Genomic DNA, 17,315 nt, shown 5'->3' on the forward strand with positions numbered 1-17,315 from the left:
TTATTCTATGCAAAAGATTTTATTTTTTAGGTATTTAATATAGGTTATATTTAATGCTGCTTATGACACTTTTTAGATTCTTCTATACAAAAGTTTTTTATGAGACCAAATTTGAGTCTCCTTTGCCTTCATAAACTTAGGAGGATTTACATTAAAGCTTTTGCCTATTTCCTAAGAATGTACAAGAGTGCAATGTAATTGCAGTTTCACAGAAAACGCAGGATGGCCAAGGTCATACAGAGATTCTAGGGAAGAAGATTGAGGAAAGCTTGGTAGAAGGGTGATGCTGTGCATACACGTCACGTTCAGGCATCCACACTCCATCAGACAGTGCTAGTGGGCAACTTCAGTACCACTTCTCACGCCAGCTCTTTTAAGTCTGTATTTATCACTTCTCTTGCACATCTTCACACTTTTGTAGGCTTTATCTTGAATGCAACAGATACTAAAGAAAAATACTTTTATTACTGATCTTGGTGTCCTTCACATGTCAGGAGGACTAAATGTTTAGTATTAGGAAGTGGGATTTTTCCCAAGCTGAACATTACATGCTTTTGGGTCTTGTCTCAGTAAATTTTAAAGAAAATCTTAACATAAGTCTTTATTTGGTTCTTTGTATATTGAAGAGGTTTTCAGACTTACGAGGAGTTGCTAAGGTTGCTTGGTCAGTTGCTCACCTATTGTGAAATACAGTTATTCAGCTGTGTGCTGGACATTTTGTTCTGAAGGATGCTGTGACAGTATCTAAAGCTCTGCTGAAGTCCAAAAAGATTACATGTCCTGGCTTTTCTAGACTGACTAGGTGGGCTACCCTGTAGTAGAAGGAAATCAGGTTTGACAATCAAGACTTGCCATTGATGAAGTGCTGGCTGGGACCAATGATTGAGTTGTCCTCCAGGTGTTTCTCATTACCTCACAGAAAAACTTCTTCCATATACCTGGATATGAGGAGCTGTCTTTGTCCAAGTTTCTGTAGGTAAAACCTGCGCCCTGAATCTGAATGTGTTTATGAGAAGATTCTCATTCACCACTTGAGTGGTCGAATTGGTTCCTGCCTACAGCTGTCTGTTCTCTGCTTTTCCTGAATGCTGAAGCTCAGCTACTGCTGACAAGGTCAGGAAACTGCTTTACTATCTCTTAAAAGCCTCACATAATAATAAAATTCCGGTTTGGCACTCTTTTTGCTTAATACTTGAAACTGTGAACTGGAATTGATTTTCTGCTGCTTAACCATCACTGCCATTGCACAACAGCTTTCAGGGGAGGATACAAAAACAGATTGCATTTTTTACTGCTTCACTTCATGTGTAATATGCCTGTGTTTGAATTGCACCTTATGAAGGTGTGGTTCCAAAGCAGTTCAGATTGATGCAAACTTGGATTGTCAGCTAGCCCTGCTCTCTTCTCTTGGCTCAATGCTTTTGTGGTTATGTGATGAGCTACCCCTGGGAGCTCATCCAGTACATATCTTTTTAGTGAGGTTGTTGGAGAGGGCAAAACCAGAGTAGCATAAACTTGATGACAGTATAAAAACATCAGGAAGTAGAATTAGTTAATTGTTTAAATTAGAGTATATGAATGCTGCTTTGTCAGTATGGAATAAAAATTCTGTATGTGGAAGCTTGCATTGAAAAGCATCTTTAGTTCGTATGATTTAAATTAATCTTGTTTACACTTAGTAGAGAAGAACAGGTTACTGAAAAAAAGATTTTCTTGCCCTTGACACATAAGTAAGTGTAGAAAATATGCTACATGACCAGAAATCAACATCTAGGCATAGTGGTTTGTAATTTTTGTCTCAAGTTCTAGCAACTCTTTCAATATACTTCTTGTGCCAAAACCCCCAGATGATTAGTTTTTTTCTTTGTTCAAACATACAGAGTTTCCTTATGGCTTCATCTGCTTATTTCCTCTTGCTGTTCTTAAACCTTGCTAAATATTTAAGTTGTTAAGATAATAATCTAAACCAGATCCTATGTTGGAGGAGATATAATTTGGAACATTGTTTTGATTTTGATTGATCTTTTAGGGGACTGTTTAACTGGAATGAGAATGAAGGACTTGACTAGGGCTCCTCTATCCATAAAGCATGACAAGCTAATTTCTGTAATTGGTTTTTCCAGATGATGTTGGGAATGAAAGACATTTAAGCTTTAAGTTCTTCAAGCACCTCAGTTTTAAAATTTTTCTTCCTCTCAAATATAGGCTGAAAACCTAAATATTAGTTGCAAGCCTTAAAGATAATGAAACTACCAAAGTGTGGGTACCATGAAATGCTGGAGTTTTTAATTGGAAATTTCTTAAAATTTCTGTCAGGATGGTAAAACTTTTCTTCAAAGCTTAACAGTTTGACAATCTGAAATGAAACTGGCTGAGCCTTGATTCTTTTAGATTCTGCTCTTTTTTAGCTTTTTAATACAGCAAGTTTCTCAGGGTCAAAAGTTACTTTTCTGAGCTTTGAGTCAGAAATACATTGATGTTCATTGTCTGTAGTGTCCTGTTGTGATCTTTACTTTAAAGTTTGATAAATATACTGTTCTGATAGAAACGCCTTCCCATGTAACATGATGGAATATTGCATTGCAATTGCTTTGTTATAATATTAAGTTTCTCTTGATTCACTCAGTGTTCTGATTTCAGTGGATTCCGAATAGAAAGAGTAATAATTACTGGTTATTTTGCACAGAAACACAGGGATAAAAAGATTTAGTTCTTCTCATCATAGCTTTGGTTCATATATTCTTTACTATGCAAGACACTAATTGCTGGTGGTCTTCAGTGAGACTGTAGCCTTAAAGCCTTATGTATCCAGCTCTTCTATAGAAAATTGATGGCTTTGTACTGTCATTGTGCACCAGCCAATTTCTTTCAGGTTAAGTTGTTTGTTTAAAGTATGCTCTAAAAGCCCTTTAAAGCAGGACTTTTAAATAAGTCTACACCAAGAATTTGACAAGCTCATTGTGTAGACAAGGGTGGTCTATTTAATTAAAATGGCATTTGTTTATCACCAGGCATGAAATAATCTCAACAGCATTGGTGCTGTTACTAGTTAAATGTGTAATTTTTTATTCTGAAAACAGATTCCCAATTCCAAAAAGTTCAAGATGGTGCTTCCCGTAATTAGTAATGACTGGATCATACTTGCCTTGATCATAATTTAAAATAAACTACTCCCATGGTATTTTCTCTTCCTTGAGCTTTTGTTTAAGAGCTGCCTGTTGGAAGGTTTACTTCTAGGAAGGCAGCCTCTTTCAAAGTAATTTCCTTGCTAACTAGCAGTAGTTACCCAGAACTAAAAAACCTGTTTTTTAGTTCTCTAACCATGATTACCGTGGCAGGCTCATCTGTGGCATCAGCCCCACAAGGGTAATAAAAACGTTGTCTCTGTCCCTGCATGGATTCAGTGCTGGCAGCAGATGTGAACACTGACTTCAGCAGGACAGTGCAGCTACCAGCAGAATGCTTTTGGGGTCATAACTGCCTATCCATCCAAAGAGAAGTTATGGCTTGTGTTCCTGCAGATGCAGGTGACTTCAGGGGGGGCACACACAGAGTTCTGTGGTGATAACTTCTGTATATCAGAATGAGTAGTTTCCTATGTTATGTGAATTATTGCTTGACAAAAGGGGTAAAAATACCCTCAGCATTAATTAAAGAATTTTTGCTATGTCCTATATATTGTTTAATATATGTTGAATTATATGTTTTGTAGAAGTTACTGGCTTTGTTATTTAGTAGTATATTTTTATAGACAATTCTTATATATTGAAATGTTAAGAATATTTTCATAAGAGATTTATATTCCTCATTGCTAATAAAATGATCCTGAAGAATGAATCTCTGGTTTTGCGTTTATTAGTGGAATATAACAGAATGCATTGGTTGTAAAACTTAATGAAAGAACTGTTATCAAACAGTCCCTGGTAAACATGAACATAGGCCTCTGGTAAACATGAACATGGACAGTTCTGCAGATATTATCCTGCTGCATCACTTTTTCTGCCTTGCAGCAAGCTAGTGACAAAATGAAGCTTCATCAACTTCCATACATTACTGATCTGTCAATGCCACAGTGTTTCCAGTAGACAAATTAATTTTCCTGTGTCCAAGTGGCAGTCTGTTTCTGTGGATTTTTTTTTTTTTTTGGTTCTGTTTTATTACCATACATCATGATTGGAATTCAACTCTTGTTCCACTTATCACAAGGTGATACTTAATTCATCCTTGTGCTTCCCATTATCTTGTGTGTTAATAATTAATTTTTCACTAAAGAAGAAAAAATCATATTTGGTAAGTATTACAGAAAGATTGCTAAGTTTTATTATCTTTACAGCAGTGCTGCTTCCTACAGTGTTGTCAGTTCTTATAAGAGCAGAAGATAACAGAAGTGGACTTCTCAAGCTTGTTCTTGAAAACTTTGGGAGGAGGTGACAGACTTTTTTTTCTGAGTGTAACTTAGAGAGGGAAAAATAGATGAGGTGACAGACTTTTTTTTCTGAGTGTAACTTAGAGAGGGAAAAATAGATGAGGGGCTATGAGTAACATCGTGAGGAATTACTGGCAGTGTTGGCCTGTCTATCCAGCATCCTCTTCACTTTGTATGCTCAAAAATAAACTCATTGTAGGACAACTTGTCACTGTTGTGATTCACATGCTTTAAAGTGAAGGAAAAGCAAGGTACTTCCAGGAGATCTGACTGTGCCAGGTATGGGCAAGAGAAGATTATTTATGAAAGAAACTTTTTCGCTTTCTCATTTTTTGGCAATTCTGTGTGTTCTTTGGAACAGCTAATCTAAGAGATAGAAATTTAAGCTTTGAAGGAAGTGGGGGGAAAGAGCTTTTTGGATAATATTAAAATCTTTATTTGGAAATGATTAGTGACATAAGAGACAAAGCTATTACTAGGTAATAAAACTCTTGAAACAAAATTACAGAATTATGCTATTTAGACACAAAAAACCCAAACAAAACCCTACCAAAAAAAGAAAATAATCAAAGGATTTCTGATTAAAAAGCATTCCCATTATTGGAAAACAAACTTCACTGAAGTTGCAAAATACTTACAAACACTACACTATTGATTTGATAAAGTGTTCTTACAGTCCTGAGCAGATGAAGTAGTACATGAGATAAAAAATGCAAATGAACTCTTCAAAATACGTTTCAGTTGATTGTCCTTCAAGTAGCTTTTATGGAACTGTATTTTCTGACACTACTAAATATAGTTTGCACATTACTCTGGCAAGAAGCAATGAATTCTAGAAATGATAACAAGCTGATTTGAGAGCTGGGTTTACATTATAAGCAAAGGGAAAAAGATTTGAGTTCTTGCAGTGCTTTTGGGTTCTGTATGAAAGACGTGGCAAGAAAGCTCGTGTTTTCAAGCCAGTAAGTTCATTTCCCTCTCTACTGTGACTGTTCTGTCGGCAGGTGGAGCTGTCTTTCTTAATTTATTCCTTAGTATGTAAGATTAAATCGTCTTGAAAAACCAAATCCACAGATCTAGACATTAAAAGTTACAGTTCAATGAGGTACTCAGTGTAAATAATAAATTTAAATAGGATTCCAAATGCTATTGAAGCATTTTATTGACTACACAAAATACTGCTTAGCAGACTCTTGAATAATCACTTAATTTTCTCTGATGTTTTAAACTGTATCCTGCACCCCCCCAGAGCAAAAGATTCTGGATGGTGCTGGAGGACTTTGGCAAGGCTCTCTGAAAGTCTAGGGAGCAAGGAGAGATGCTCTGCTCCTTTCATGTGAACATCAGTGGGTTGGCAGGAATCTTTTCACGAGATTGGACATCCTATCAGTAATGATGGTACTGGGTATGATGCAGATGAATATGTAGCATATGTCCTAAACATTCTTATTAAAAAAACCATTAAAAAGCAATGGATAACAAGTACATTCTTACTGTTAAATTCTTGTGGTGGTCCAGGCTGAATTTAGGCTGCTGGTTCTAATGTTGCACAGAAACAGAGCACTTATGCTGTCTGAGCAGTTGACCTTGTTGCTCTGTTTTTCTTCTGTCTGGCTGGGGGATTTAAAAACTATTTCTGTTCCACTCTTAATTTTTATTTTGGGGCTGGGGTGAGATCCCTGCGTAGTTCTTGAGCAAGTTCTTGGTGCAGGTGCTGAGGCAGGGAGGCTTTATACATCATCTAGTACCTCATGCCCAGGCCCTACTCCTAAATATTTCCAATGCCAGGGTTTCCCAGTGACTGTTGCTCTGGTCACCACAGCACAGGGCTATGGACAGAAGCAGGTGTGCTGGAAGAGCCTCTTCAGGCAGAGCAGCTGATTAAATAAGGAAGTTGTGCAAGCTTATGAGCATGGATGCACCAATCTGTGCCTAAAGCCTGGTAGAGTTGGGAAAGGTTGTACCAACTTAAATTAAGGGAGAGAAATACTAGAAAGGAGGAGGTGCCATGGGTAAGTACTACAGTGAGCTAGAAAAAATACTTGTCAACACGTTTCCCATTGGAAGGTTGGCTAGAGTGGTTTTTGCTCGTGTTAACTGGCACTGTTAGGTGGTGTTCTACTTCATAGGAAGTACTGGACAGTTTTGGGAAGCTGAGGAATGTTAGAGAAGAGAAAAACCTTTTTAATATTATTTGAAAGACTACGTGGCAAATCCATTTTATTTTATAAAAATACTGTGCACTGTGAATTACACATTAATATTTACTTTCTTGTTTTCCCATTAGTACTTTATTACATAAAATGAATATTCATTTATGTTACCATAAAAATTGTTCAGCCACTTTTGAGTTTTGATCAGGAAGTGAAAGAAAAAGCTGCTAGCTTTTAAAAAGCAAACCGGATTCTATTGGGTTTTTTTCACTTTGCCAGAATTATTTCATGTCAATCCATGCCCTGTAAAAGATGTGTGTTGAATTTCTTCATTAAACATCGTCTTTATGTAATATGAATAAGACCCTATGTTCTGCTGTTTGAAGTAATGTATGTAGAGAGTCCATATGAAAACACTTAGCTGGTGTTCTTTGTTCTTGCCATATGACAAAACATTTTTTCCATTATTAAAAATGGAGAATGATAACAAAATGCTGCAATCTGAAATCTCATGTGGGAGGACTGCAAGTAGCAGGACAGCCTTTTCTTCCCCAGAAACCTTGTTTGCTTATGCAATTTATCTCCTTTTTCTGCTTTACCTGCCAGAACCATGTAGCTGTATTTCCTTTGCAGTTTATTACTTCTTAGTTTGCAAAAAAAGGTGGCTAATTTGAATTTCTGAGGTTATCAGCACAGTTATGTTGCTTTTTCCAGGAAAGAAGGAAGGTGTGAAATGTATGCATGTACATATACATGGATTAAGACAAGCAATAAACTTTACAGATGAACCACATTTTTTTGCATCAAAAAGACTTGCAGATTTTAATTTCAATGTCTATCATAAATCATCTTGACACAGCTTTACAGAACAGCCTCTTGTAGCTCCTGTTCTCTTAGGAGAGGGAGAGAAGAGGGAGAAAAAGGAAAGAAGTTGGGAAAAATCTTTGTTCTCTCTCACTGGCAAGTTCTCTGTAGCAAAGCTGTCCCACTGAAGCCAGTCTGTGTGATTGGGTACAGATTTAAGGACAAGAAGGAACAGTTTGTTCTCTGCTGATTATATAAGAATACCCTTGACAGCATGTTGCTTGCTTCAGATTGCAGCCTGCATCCCATTATTAGCATGGAAAAAAATAGGAAAACTAGAGTTATACCCACATTTCTGTTTCTTTACTATGCCTTTTTTGGCCTGGAAACCTTGGGCTTAAGGTGATGGACTCTACTTTATTTTAGCCTGTAGCTCTCTAGATGTCAATTTTGATCAAGAAACTTAAATACTGTTTTCCTCAAGAAAAATATATTTGCCAGTTTGATTCTGCTCTTTAAGAAATTTTCTGGAGGATTCTATGGTCTTTCCAAATTCTCTGATGCCCACAGATATTTTTGTATCATGTTTTTCTAATTTGCCTTTTGTCTGCTTGGATATTTAGAACTTCATTTGAGGATGAAAAGTATTTTTGCAGTATTTGCAGATCTTTTTTCATGACAAGACAGATTTCCTCTTTTATATACGTTCCAGGTAGGTAATTAATGAAAAGGCATTATGACATTTCATTTCTCCCATTTAAGTATTTTTAAAGCATTAGGAACTTCTAGACAGAAGCACAAAGTGTTACACCGCACTTCTGAAAATTGCAGCCCAGATCTCTTTCTTTGGAGCTTAATGGATATGTTCAGGGCCCCAGACTTTTATATAGATCATTACTGTACTTACACACAATTTGCTGTAAAGAACAGCAGCTACTTTCAGTTGTGCTTATGCTGTCATCTCTCAGAGGTGGAATCGGTGGGAGCTATTATGGTTGTACTCTCAGGGGAACAGGCATACTGGGTGTGCATTGAGGGTGCTCAGAAAAGGAAATACAGCACTACAGATCAGTCAGGGCACTGCAAAACTAGTCCTGCACATGGTGAAGATTAATATGGTTTGAGGTCATCTTATGCTCTCCCCTCAAATACTGCCATTGATGGATTGTTCACTGGAAAGCTGATCACATTTACAGTACACTGGCAACTGAGAAACTTGAAACCAGGAGATATCAACACTACTGTCTTCAGAAATCCTAGAAATTCGTTTTGGACAAATGTTCTATGAAGCTGTTTCCATACCAGCCCTATTCACAAACCATTTGGTTCTTTAGCAGCAGTTTTGCTGTCACAACCTTCTTGGTAACTTTTCTGCTCATGATTGTAGGTAATTAGTTTAGAATCTGGTGGTGCTTATGTATAGTTTTATTATTTACTTTTTTCCTTTAAGTCTCAATTTTGGTTTTATTACTTTCGTGATAATTTCAGGCGTACCTTTTTTGGTGCGTTATTACACTCAAGAATTTTTGACTATGATTTGACTAGTCAATTTTTGACTTTTGTCTGGGACTTTCAGTATTAAATGCCTCATAACCACAAGTATTCATTTTCTTTGCCTTAGCATATATATGACTCCAACTTGTAATTAGTGACTCCATGTTAAACTGTACCAACATGTCTATAAAACACAGCGTATGGATATCTTGATGAAAGGAAATTGGGAGATGCTGCTTTTATAAACCTGAAAGCTGCAGAGCAGATGTGGAAGGAATTACTGCAAAGAATCTCAACTGGCATATAAAACAGAAGCTGAAGTTTATTTTGGTTTTATTATAACAGAAGAAACATTTTACTAAAGCTCTGTTGTATTTAAGGTTACATAAAATCGTGTTGTTCAGGACTAGTTGTGAAACTATGTGCACTGATGTGACAATGGAACAAGGCAATATTTTTCCTTCAGATATTTAGTACTAGAACTTTACAAGTAGATTGTAAAATGCGTATTTTTAGAATTTATAGTAATTTTAATAATGTTCCTTTTTGGGGGAGAAGGTTGTAATTGATATTGCAAAGTTAATATCCATTTTTTTTAATTTCACGAGCAAAGAGTAACATAGTGATTACCCTTTTTGCAGTCTGATTGTCTGGTTTTTTCCATGGAAAGTCCTGGTCATAAATGCTCATTTCTGAAGAACTGTTAACCACAAGCATTCCCATGCTCTCATATTTTCAACACCTAATCAGTCAGCCCAACTTTGTAGGAAACACTAGATTGTTATTTACCTACCTATTATGCATTTCAGCAAAGCATTGATGTGCTTACCAGGCTAAAACATGGGTGCTGTTACAGTGCTAAAAGATTTTACTCACTTTATTTTCCTTTTCAATTATTCTGTTAATAAAATGCTGTATTAAAACTGCAGTGAATTACACTACACAGTGAAAAAGCACTACAAGATTTTGAGTTACACTTTCTATGTGGAGTGTACTTGGAATCACCCAACATGAAGTACCTTAACACTGAGAAAAATACTAACATACTAGGTAATTACATGTTTTCTAATATGATTGCCCATTATGTTGACGCCCATATTTTTTAACTATTGAAAGAAAAACAGTTAAAATATCTTATGGCTTTAAATGTTCTGGTGGGTTACCTAAACAAATTCTCATGATGGTTCTTGAATTTGGTCAAATGTATACTATGGCAGGTTGCCAGTAAAGAAACTGAATGGGGTTGATATAAGGTTAACTTGTAGACTGGTTGTTTAGACATGAGCATTAAAGACAATTCAGGTTGATTATATATTATATGAATAACTCATTGTCTTGACTACTTGTTTAAAGGGATGACGGGCAAGTCAAGCAGTTTGTTGTTTTGCACATGAAGGGAATCTGTGAGTGCAGTGATAAGTTAGTATTCAAACTAAAGACAATCATGAGGCAATAGAAGAACTGCCTTTTGGTGAAGCTCCCTTGAAAATGTCAGTCAGGACAAACAAGCCTAGAAATAGTGTTCCACACCATGAATCATTATAAATGTATTATAAATGCATTAAGGATCTTACTGTATATTTGAGGAACTTTAAGGCTATATGAGGAAAGTAACAAAGCAGGCTTCTCAGTATGCTTCCACTTCCATCATGACTGTAATTTGATGTGGAATGAAAGTGCTAGTTATTTGCCACTTTGAAATCACTAATATTTATGTGTATTACTGACCCCCAGATTCTCATCGATTAATCAATTAATAGCTATGCATTTTTCATCTTCTGGGTTTTTTTAATAGGGAGAATCAGCAGAAAATTATGGTATAGTATTCAATTTAAAAAAATTATTTACTTTATTCAATTACTAGTATTAATACTTTGGCTTCAATTGTCCCTGAAATGGAATATGAAATAAACAAGAGTTATCACTTCAATGTTTTGAAGACTTGTATTCTAATGTAATCTCTAACTTAACATCATAAAGTAATGGCATACTAAGAACATCTAAGTTATATAATGGGAATACATTTAAGGCATAAAAGGCTTTCTTTGATCTACATCAGGAGCTACTTCATTGAAATACGAAATCTCTCAGACTAAAACCTGTGTAGCCAAAAAAATGATAATGCAATTATTCATATTTACAACTAATTACCCTTAGCAGAAATGTTCTCTCCTAGAGATATTTCAAAAAAGGGTGTGAGTGTTTTTCAAGTTTACTACAAAACCTTTTATATCTCTTCCAAATACTAATCGGGAGATGACTTTATTAATGTTTTGAAAGTCAAACAGCTGATGTCAATTCCAAAGCTCATTGTTTCAACTTTTTTTAACTGTTATTTTTTAAATCTAGCTACATGTTTTTTTTCTCAATTGGAATGTCAGAGTCTTTGAGCAAGTTCATTAGACTTTCATTAGATTTTCAGCACTGTCTCCACAACTGCTGATGGTTATAATAGGCAAAACTGACCTCACGTCACATAAAGTAACATTAAGTTTGGAATACAGTTACAAAGCTTCTGGAACATTTGTAGAATAGCAGACTTAATAAGAAATCTCCAGTCCAGAGTTAATAATTTAAAAACAAATTCTGAAATTCAAGTAGTTTGTCTTATTATTGATTTATTTATTTATTAATTATTTGAAATCAGCATAGAAGTTGTACTGGTTGGGATTATTCATCTAGCAATCACAAACAGCCTCAAAATAGGTCTCTTAGTAAAATAATTGTCTGAAGTGAAACTGCCTCTCTGTAAGAACTGTTTTCGTGGGGCAGAATCCTTTTATGACTGAGGCAGGGCTGTGCTTTACAGAGAGCTGAGATGCCCTGACACAGCAGTCGCCACCCTGCCTCCATGGGCTCTACTTCTGTAGAATGATAATTGGTGTCTTGGAAGCAAGGAATTAATTGCAGATAAAGCCTGTGTGTTTCTTCACAAGAAAATTGCCTATCCATCAATGAAAATTTTGCTGTACTGAAAGCAGAGTGGAGTTAAGAAAACATTCTCAGTCCTTACTTTCATGTGTTTCTAATTTTCTTTTAGAATTTCTGTTTGCATTTGTGCAAGTGTGCGTGCTTTTCTTTAGTCCTAGCTGAAGGGTGAATTTTGGAGCAAAGCCCAAGGAAAAACCTTTTGGCTATTTTTTTTTAAATTAAAAGTATGTTTTAAGTGTTTTATGTAATTTGTTAAGTAAATTGTTTGAAAATATTGCTATATAATACCATGATTTAAAACAAAATATTCCTTTATAGATTATACTGCAGGGTTTAGGCAAGTGATACATAGTTCAGACTGAGTGCAGAAAAAAAGCCAGGTGTTCTTGAGTTCTCATGCTACCACTGTATGTTTTTCCTCATGGGAAAAATTGCCCAAGTAAACTCACATTGCTTTAGTTTTCCCATCTGTATAATATAATAAATACTTACCATCTCATGGGAATGTGTGGAATCTAATATTTATGCATCACTTTGAAGTTCATCTCTAAATCAATTCTGTAACCCAAACTCCAAAATGCATGGTTGGTAGAAGGCTGTGAGACGCATCAATATTTTCGGGAAGCACTGTATTTTTCTCTACCTGTAAACACTGTATTTGAGATGGATGTGTTGTCTTTCAAAAATGTCAAGCCTGATGGAGCACTAGAGGACAATGTGATGACTAACAGAGAGTTCTCATGAGAACAGGGTAGACACTGATGTACAATGAGAGAGAAAACTGAAGCGTTCTCAAGGCACTCTCTGCTTGGCTGAGAATATTAAAAAGAAACCATGACCCGTGAGTTAAGTCCAGCAAAAAAATACTTTCTTCATCTTTGTAACACTGGGGTTGTCAGGAAGCTGAAAATTCTCTTTGGCAAAGCTCAGATGTGGAAGTCCCCCAGAGAAAGTGGAATTCTGGCTGCCTGCAGAGTTCTCCCACCTTGGGAACAAATCTGAGGAAAGGGAGGTGACTTTTTGAGAGGAGTCACTTCCATTGTGTGTACAACCAGAGAGAGATGTCCTGGCTAACAATCCTAACAGCAGCTTTCCAACTTGTCCCCAAGGAAATGAGTTTCTTCCCAAGTAGGTCTGCTTGCAGCAACTTTATTATATATATCTAGACACCATTGTTTCTTAACATTCAAATTTTTCTCATCCTGCAATGCCTGGTAGCAGGGATGAAATTTCTGAACTGTTTATTGCATAAATACATTTTAGGAAAAGAGCAGTCCTGCAACTTTTTGAAACTCATAATTTCTTCTTTCCCACAGTTTCAGAGAAGCAAATGTCATCCCAGAGGAAAAAAGCATCTAATTTTTTTATAGAGAGCACCTCTCACTGTTGTGTCTGATATGTAGCTTTCACAGTGTTCAAAAATCTTACTGTTATTAAATAATCATCCCGTATCCTGATGAAACAAGAAATCTTCTATTTACAGGTGAGGAGCTGGATCTCAAGAATAAAATCCTTAATGCAATGAATTGCTCAAGCTTGTTATTGATCCTTGGTATGCTACGTTGGCCCATTGATACGTACCTGAAGACAGATGTCCTTTTGGCAAGTCAAGGGTATGGTGATTTCTCCAAATTTTCCATTCAGTAAAATATAACACTTCCTCTTCAGTATAGGGTATCTTTTATCTTTGGACTTTTGGAAGTTGAAAAAAGTGCAAACACATTGTAGAGGAAGAGTTACATATATTTTCCCCCGGAATAATGGGATAGCAACTTTCCTGCACTCTTTAAAACAAATGGAAAAGCAGAGAGAAACTGGAAAAAGCTTCTGTGGAAAGGTTGTTGTTGCCTGTATTTAGAGAGTAATTCATTGTCACTTGTAGAGCTGAAAATCCATTGCATGACTTGTTATGAAGCACTGACACAAGTTGTAGTATACACTAGATTATTAATTGAACATATTTTGAGCCAATATTCAGGCTGTAAATATATGAAAGTACTGAAAAATACACAGATCGCACAAGACATGAGTTGGAAAAGATTAACTACTCAAATTTCAGTTTTTGCAAAATACTGTCTTATGGCATTTTTGGATACTATATGCAGTGGATGAAATCCAGACCTCGCTGGAGGCAAAGGGAATGGTAAAATTTCCACAGGACCTGGATTTTATCCAATATGTACTGTATTTCAGTACAGAATGATCAATATTACAAGTTAATTATCTAAATTAGTTCAGACTGACCATGTCTCATGTCTCCTAAACAATAAATTATTTAGATGGTATTCTGCTAAAAAGATCAAGATGGTTTGCTACGATGGATATATTTCCCTCTCTGTTCCAATAATTAGAACCTGTAAGCCATGGAAAGACTCAGAATAGATAATAAATGTAAAGCCAGGAATTATTAAGTGAATAAATATGTAACACACTATACCGCACCTAATTTGCTTTAAAAATCCAAGTAACAACATAAAAACTGTTTGAAAACACGTAACTTATCAACGGGTAACTCCACTGACTTTTTTCATGTATTTGTTGAATAGAGTATTTCCTAATAGACTTTCTCCACTGTTACTACTATCTACAGGACATCAATACTCTTGTATTATGCTCACAAGGTAATTTTTGTAATGCGGTGATGAATGTTTGCTCAGGTAACAAAGTAGAATACGTAGAATACGATAGATGTGATTTTCAAGTGGTAGTATAATGTAAATAGTATAATGTAAAATGATGAGTTCCTTGCTTTCAAAGAATGAAATAAATGGAGTAAGTTTTATAGCCCCGCACTGGGACGCAATCACCGCACACCTTTGCTATGAGAATTGGTGCCCTTCACATAAAAACGTCCTAAACAAACCCGTTCAGCTGAGTTAGCTATAGCCAACTCTCGCCAGTTTAAAATTTGAAACGGTTCCTTTAAACTGGAACTTTACGAGACTCTTTTCCTTCTTGCACTTCTTACGAAAAAAATCGAAGGCAGAGGCGCACCGCTGCTTCCACCAAACCGCGCCGTCCCGCAGCGCCGATGGAGCCGCGTCGCGTTCCGCGGCCGTCCCCAGGCTCCGCGCTGTGCCCCGGGATGCTGCCGGGGCTCCGGGCCGTGCGGGCGGGGGGCGCACATTCCGATGCGGTGAGGCAGCCGCGGCCCGCCCCCGCCCCGGCCCCGCTCGCAGGGCGCGCACGGCGATGGCGCTGGACCGGCTCCAGCCGCTCCAGACGGCGCCGCTACTCGGCGGTGCGGAGGCGCGGGGCCGGGGCGCTGGGCCGACGGCGCCCGTTTGCGGGAGGCTCCAGCTGGCAGCTGCCAGCGGCGGGACGTGAGCCGGGACTCTCCGGCCCCGGGAGTCCCCTCAGGTCCTGGTCCTTCAGGAGCAGCCGCGCGGAGCCGGGGCCAGCGGTTCCCGGGACTTGCGGGACGTGGGGCGCTCCACACGCCGCCCGCAGCGCGCCGTGCCTGTGGGAGCGCGGGGTTGCCAGGACAAGGAGGAGCTGCCGCATCCCGTCTGCCTCGTGTGCAGGGGACGTTCCTAGCGACTCGTCCCGAGGGCAGCCATCCGGTGGGAGAAGCGCGCTCCACCGCCGAGGAGGGGCGGTCCCCCGGCCCTCTGTCCGCGGCTGACTCAGCCGGCGGCGCTGCCCCTCCCCAGCTCTCCCGTCCCTCCCGGGCCCGGCGGGGCGGTGCGCGCCCGCAGCCCCCGCCCCCGGCCCGCGGGGAAGGCGCCTCGCTCGCTCCGCCGCCCCGGGCAGCGGCGGCCGTGAGCCCTGGCGAGCCGGGGGCGGCCCCGTCCCGCAGAGCGCTCCGCCGCCGCGGCCCGGCCGCTGGAGTCACCGCCGAGCCGAGGAGGAGGACGAGATGCCGGGGGGACGCTGAAAGGTGCGTCCCCTGCACACCCCCGCCCGCTCTCGCGGCTCTTTCCCTGGCTCCCGTGGCTGGCTCTTCTCTGGCGGCTCCGGGGCCGGGGCCCGGCCCCCATGGCCCTCGTGGCCCCGGGGGCTTGCCGAGGGCTGCCCGCTGCGGCCGTGCCCGGGGCTCCGCTTTCGGCCGTGTTCCGCAGCCCCCGCTGCCCTCCCCGCCTGACCTTCGGCTTGCGGGTTCTCCCCCTTCCTCAGGGAGGGTGCAGGAAAACCCCAAATGCTAAAGGAAATTGGGGTGGGCTGTTCTTCTCCCACATGCTAGAACTTGTTCCAAGTTCATCCCTCACTTTCTCTCTTCCACTGCGATTGTACAATCAGTCGTAATTTTTACGTTGAAGTCTGACAAAATTTAGTTGAAGATTGGTGCAGCGCATCGAAGATGAGGTGTTTGAAGGAGCCTGTGGCTGTAAGCGAGAGGGGGGCTGTCTCTGTCCCGCCTCTCTGTCTCTGCTCTTTGGGGTGCTGCAGGCCGTGATACCCGGGCGTGAAGGGGCAGTGCATTCCTCCCAGCTCCAGACCTCTCTTTGCCCCACTTGGTGAAGTGTTGTCGAGTTGGAAAGACTCAGGGTCTGCAAGCACTTACAGAAGTAGTTTTGCTGAAGTGTTTGTAGGATCAGGACCAAAGTGTCTAGGTGTGATGCTTATCTGTTCTGGTGCACCCTCTTGGAATGCCACCAGCACAGGTGATAAAGGGAAGAGCCTATACAGGTGACTGTGAAGTGGGCTTCTTCTGATAAAGGAAATGAAAGAGCTGGATTAAGAGTGGTAGAGAAATGCCTGAAGGATCAGCTGTACTTCAAGGAACAGTAAAATGTTTTGTTTCATAGTGAGGCATTTGTGTAAGGAGCAGAATTGGCCTTCTTATTGTATTTATTATGCTACAAGTTTGATCAAAAGTTTTCCAAATATTTCTAAAATCCTCTACGTTTTTATGACAAAAGTTTGCTAAATGTTTCCATCCTTTATAATTGTATTTTGAAAAAAGATAGAGAACCTGCCAATTATGAAGCAGCCACTTAGTAATCATTGCGGAACAGTGACTGTTATGTAGTTTAGGAAGTCATGTTTTTCCAGCTACAAATAATAATCTTTGATCTTGTGGTATCACATCTCTTAAAAAGTCAGTGGCAAACAACCAATGTTTGTGATCATTACAAAAACACTGAAACAAATACGTGAGCAGTGAAACATACAAGGTGAAACCAGAAACAGACGCTATGTTTTTTTGTGTATTACAAAGTGCTCAAGAGGCATTCCCAAGACAAAAGAGTATGTCCAGTCTGCATAAATTTACAGAGAATTATTCAAGTCTTGCTTTCTTAGTCATCTAAATGAAATACATTCTTGCCATATTGAGGTAGTAATCTCAGATACTGTAAAGAGGTTCATTCGTGTTTTCATACATGATAAAAAGTTTGCTATTAAGATTTTGTGACTGTAGACAAGGCAGTGCAGTTTCTGTCCTCTCAGTTAACATCAATTTCATGTGATACATCTTATGCAACAAAAGTGTGATGTTCAAACCAGAGTCCCAAGATATTAGGAAGGAAAGGAAATGTCACAAAGTAAAACTTTCAGATCAAGAA

At 39.1% G+C, this 17,315-nt stretch overlaps 1 protein-coding gene across 3 annotated transcripts in view; it reads left to right on the forward strand.

Annotated features, from left to right (window-relative positions):
• The first annotated feature begins 15,487 nt into the window (after positions 1 to 15,487).
• PLCE1 (phospholipase C epsilon 1) overlaps positions 15,488 to 17,315 on the forward strand; it is a 133,567-nt gene continuing 131,739 nt past the window's right edge. For all 3 annotated transcript variants that reach the window (XM_066323847.1, XM_066323846.1, XM_066323848.1), the window contains exon 1: positions 15,488 to 15,688. The gene's annotated coding sequence lies outside the window, so the exon portion shown is untranslated. The remainder of the gene's footprint in view (positions 15,689 to 17,315) is intronic.

This window comes from Sylvia atricapilla, chromosome 8 (genome assembly GCF_009819655.1).
Source record: "Sylvia atricapilla isolate bSylAtr1 chromosome 8, bSylAtr1.pri, whole genome shotgun sequence".
NCBI classification, from domain to species: Eukaryota; Metazoa; Chordata; class Aves; order Passeriformes; family Sylviidae; genus Sylvia; species Sylvia atricapilla.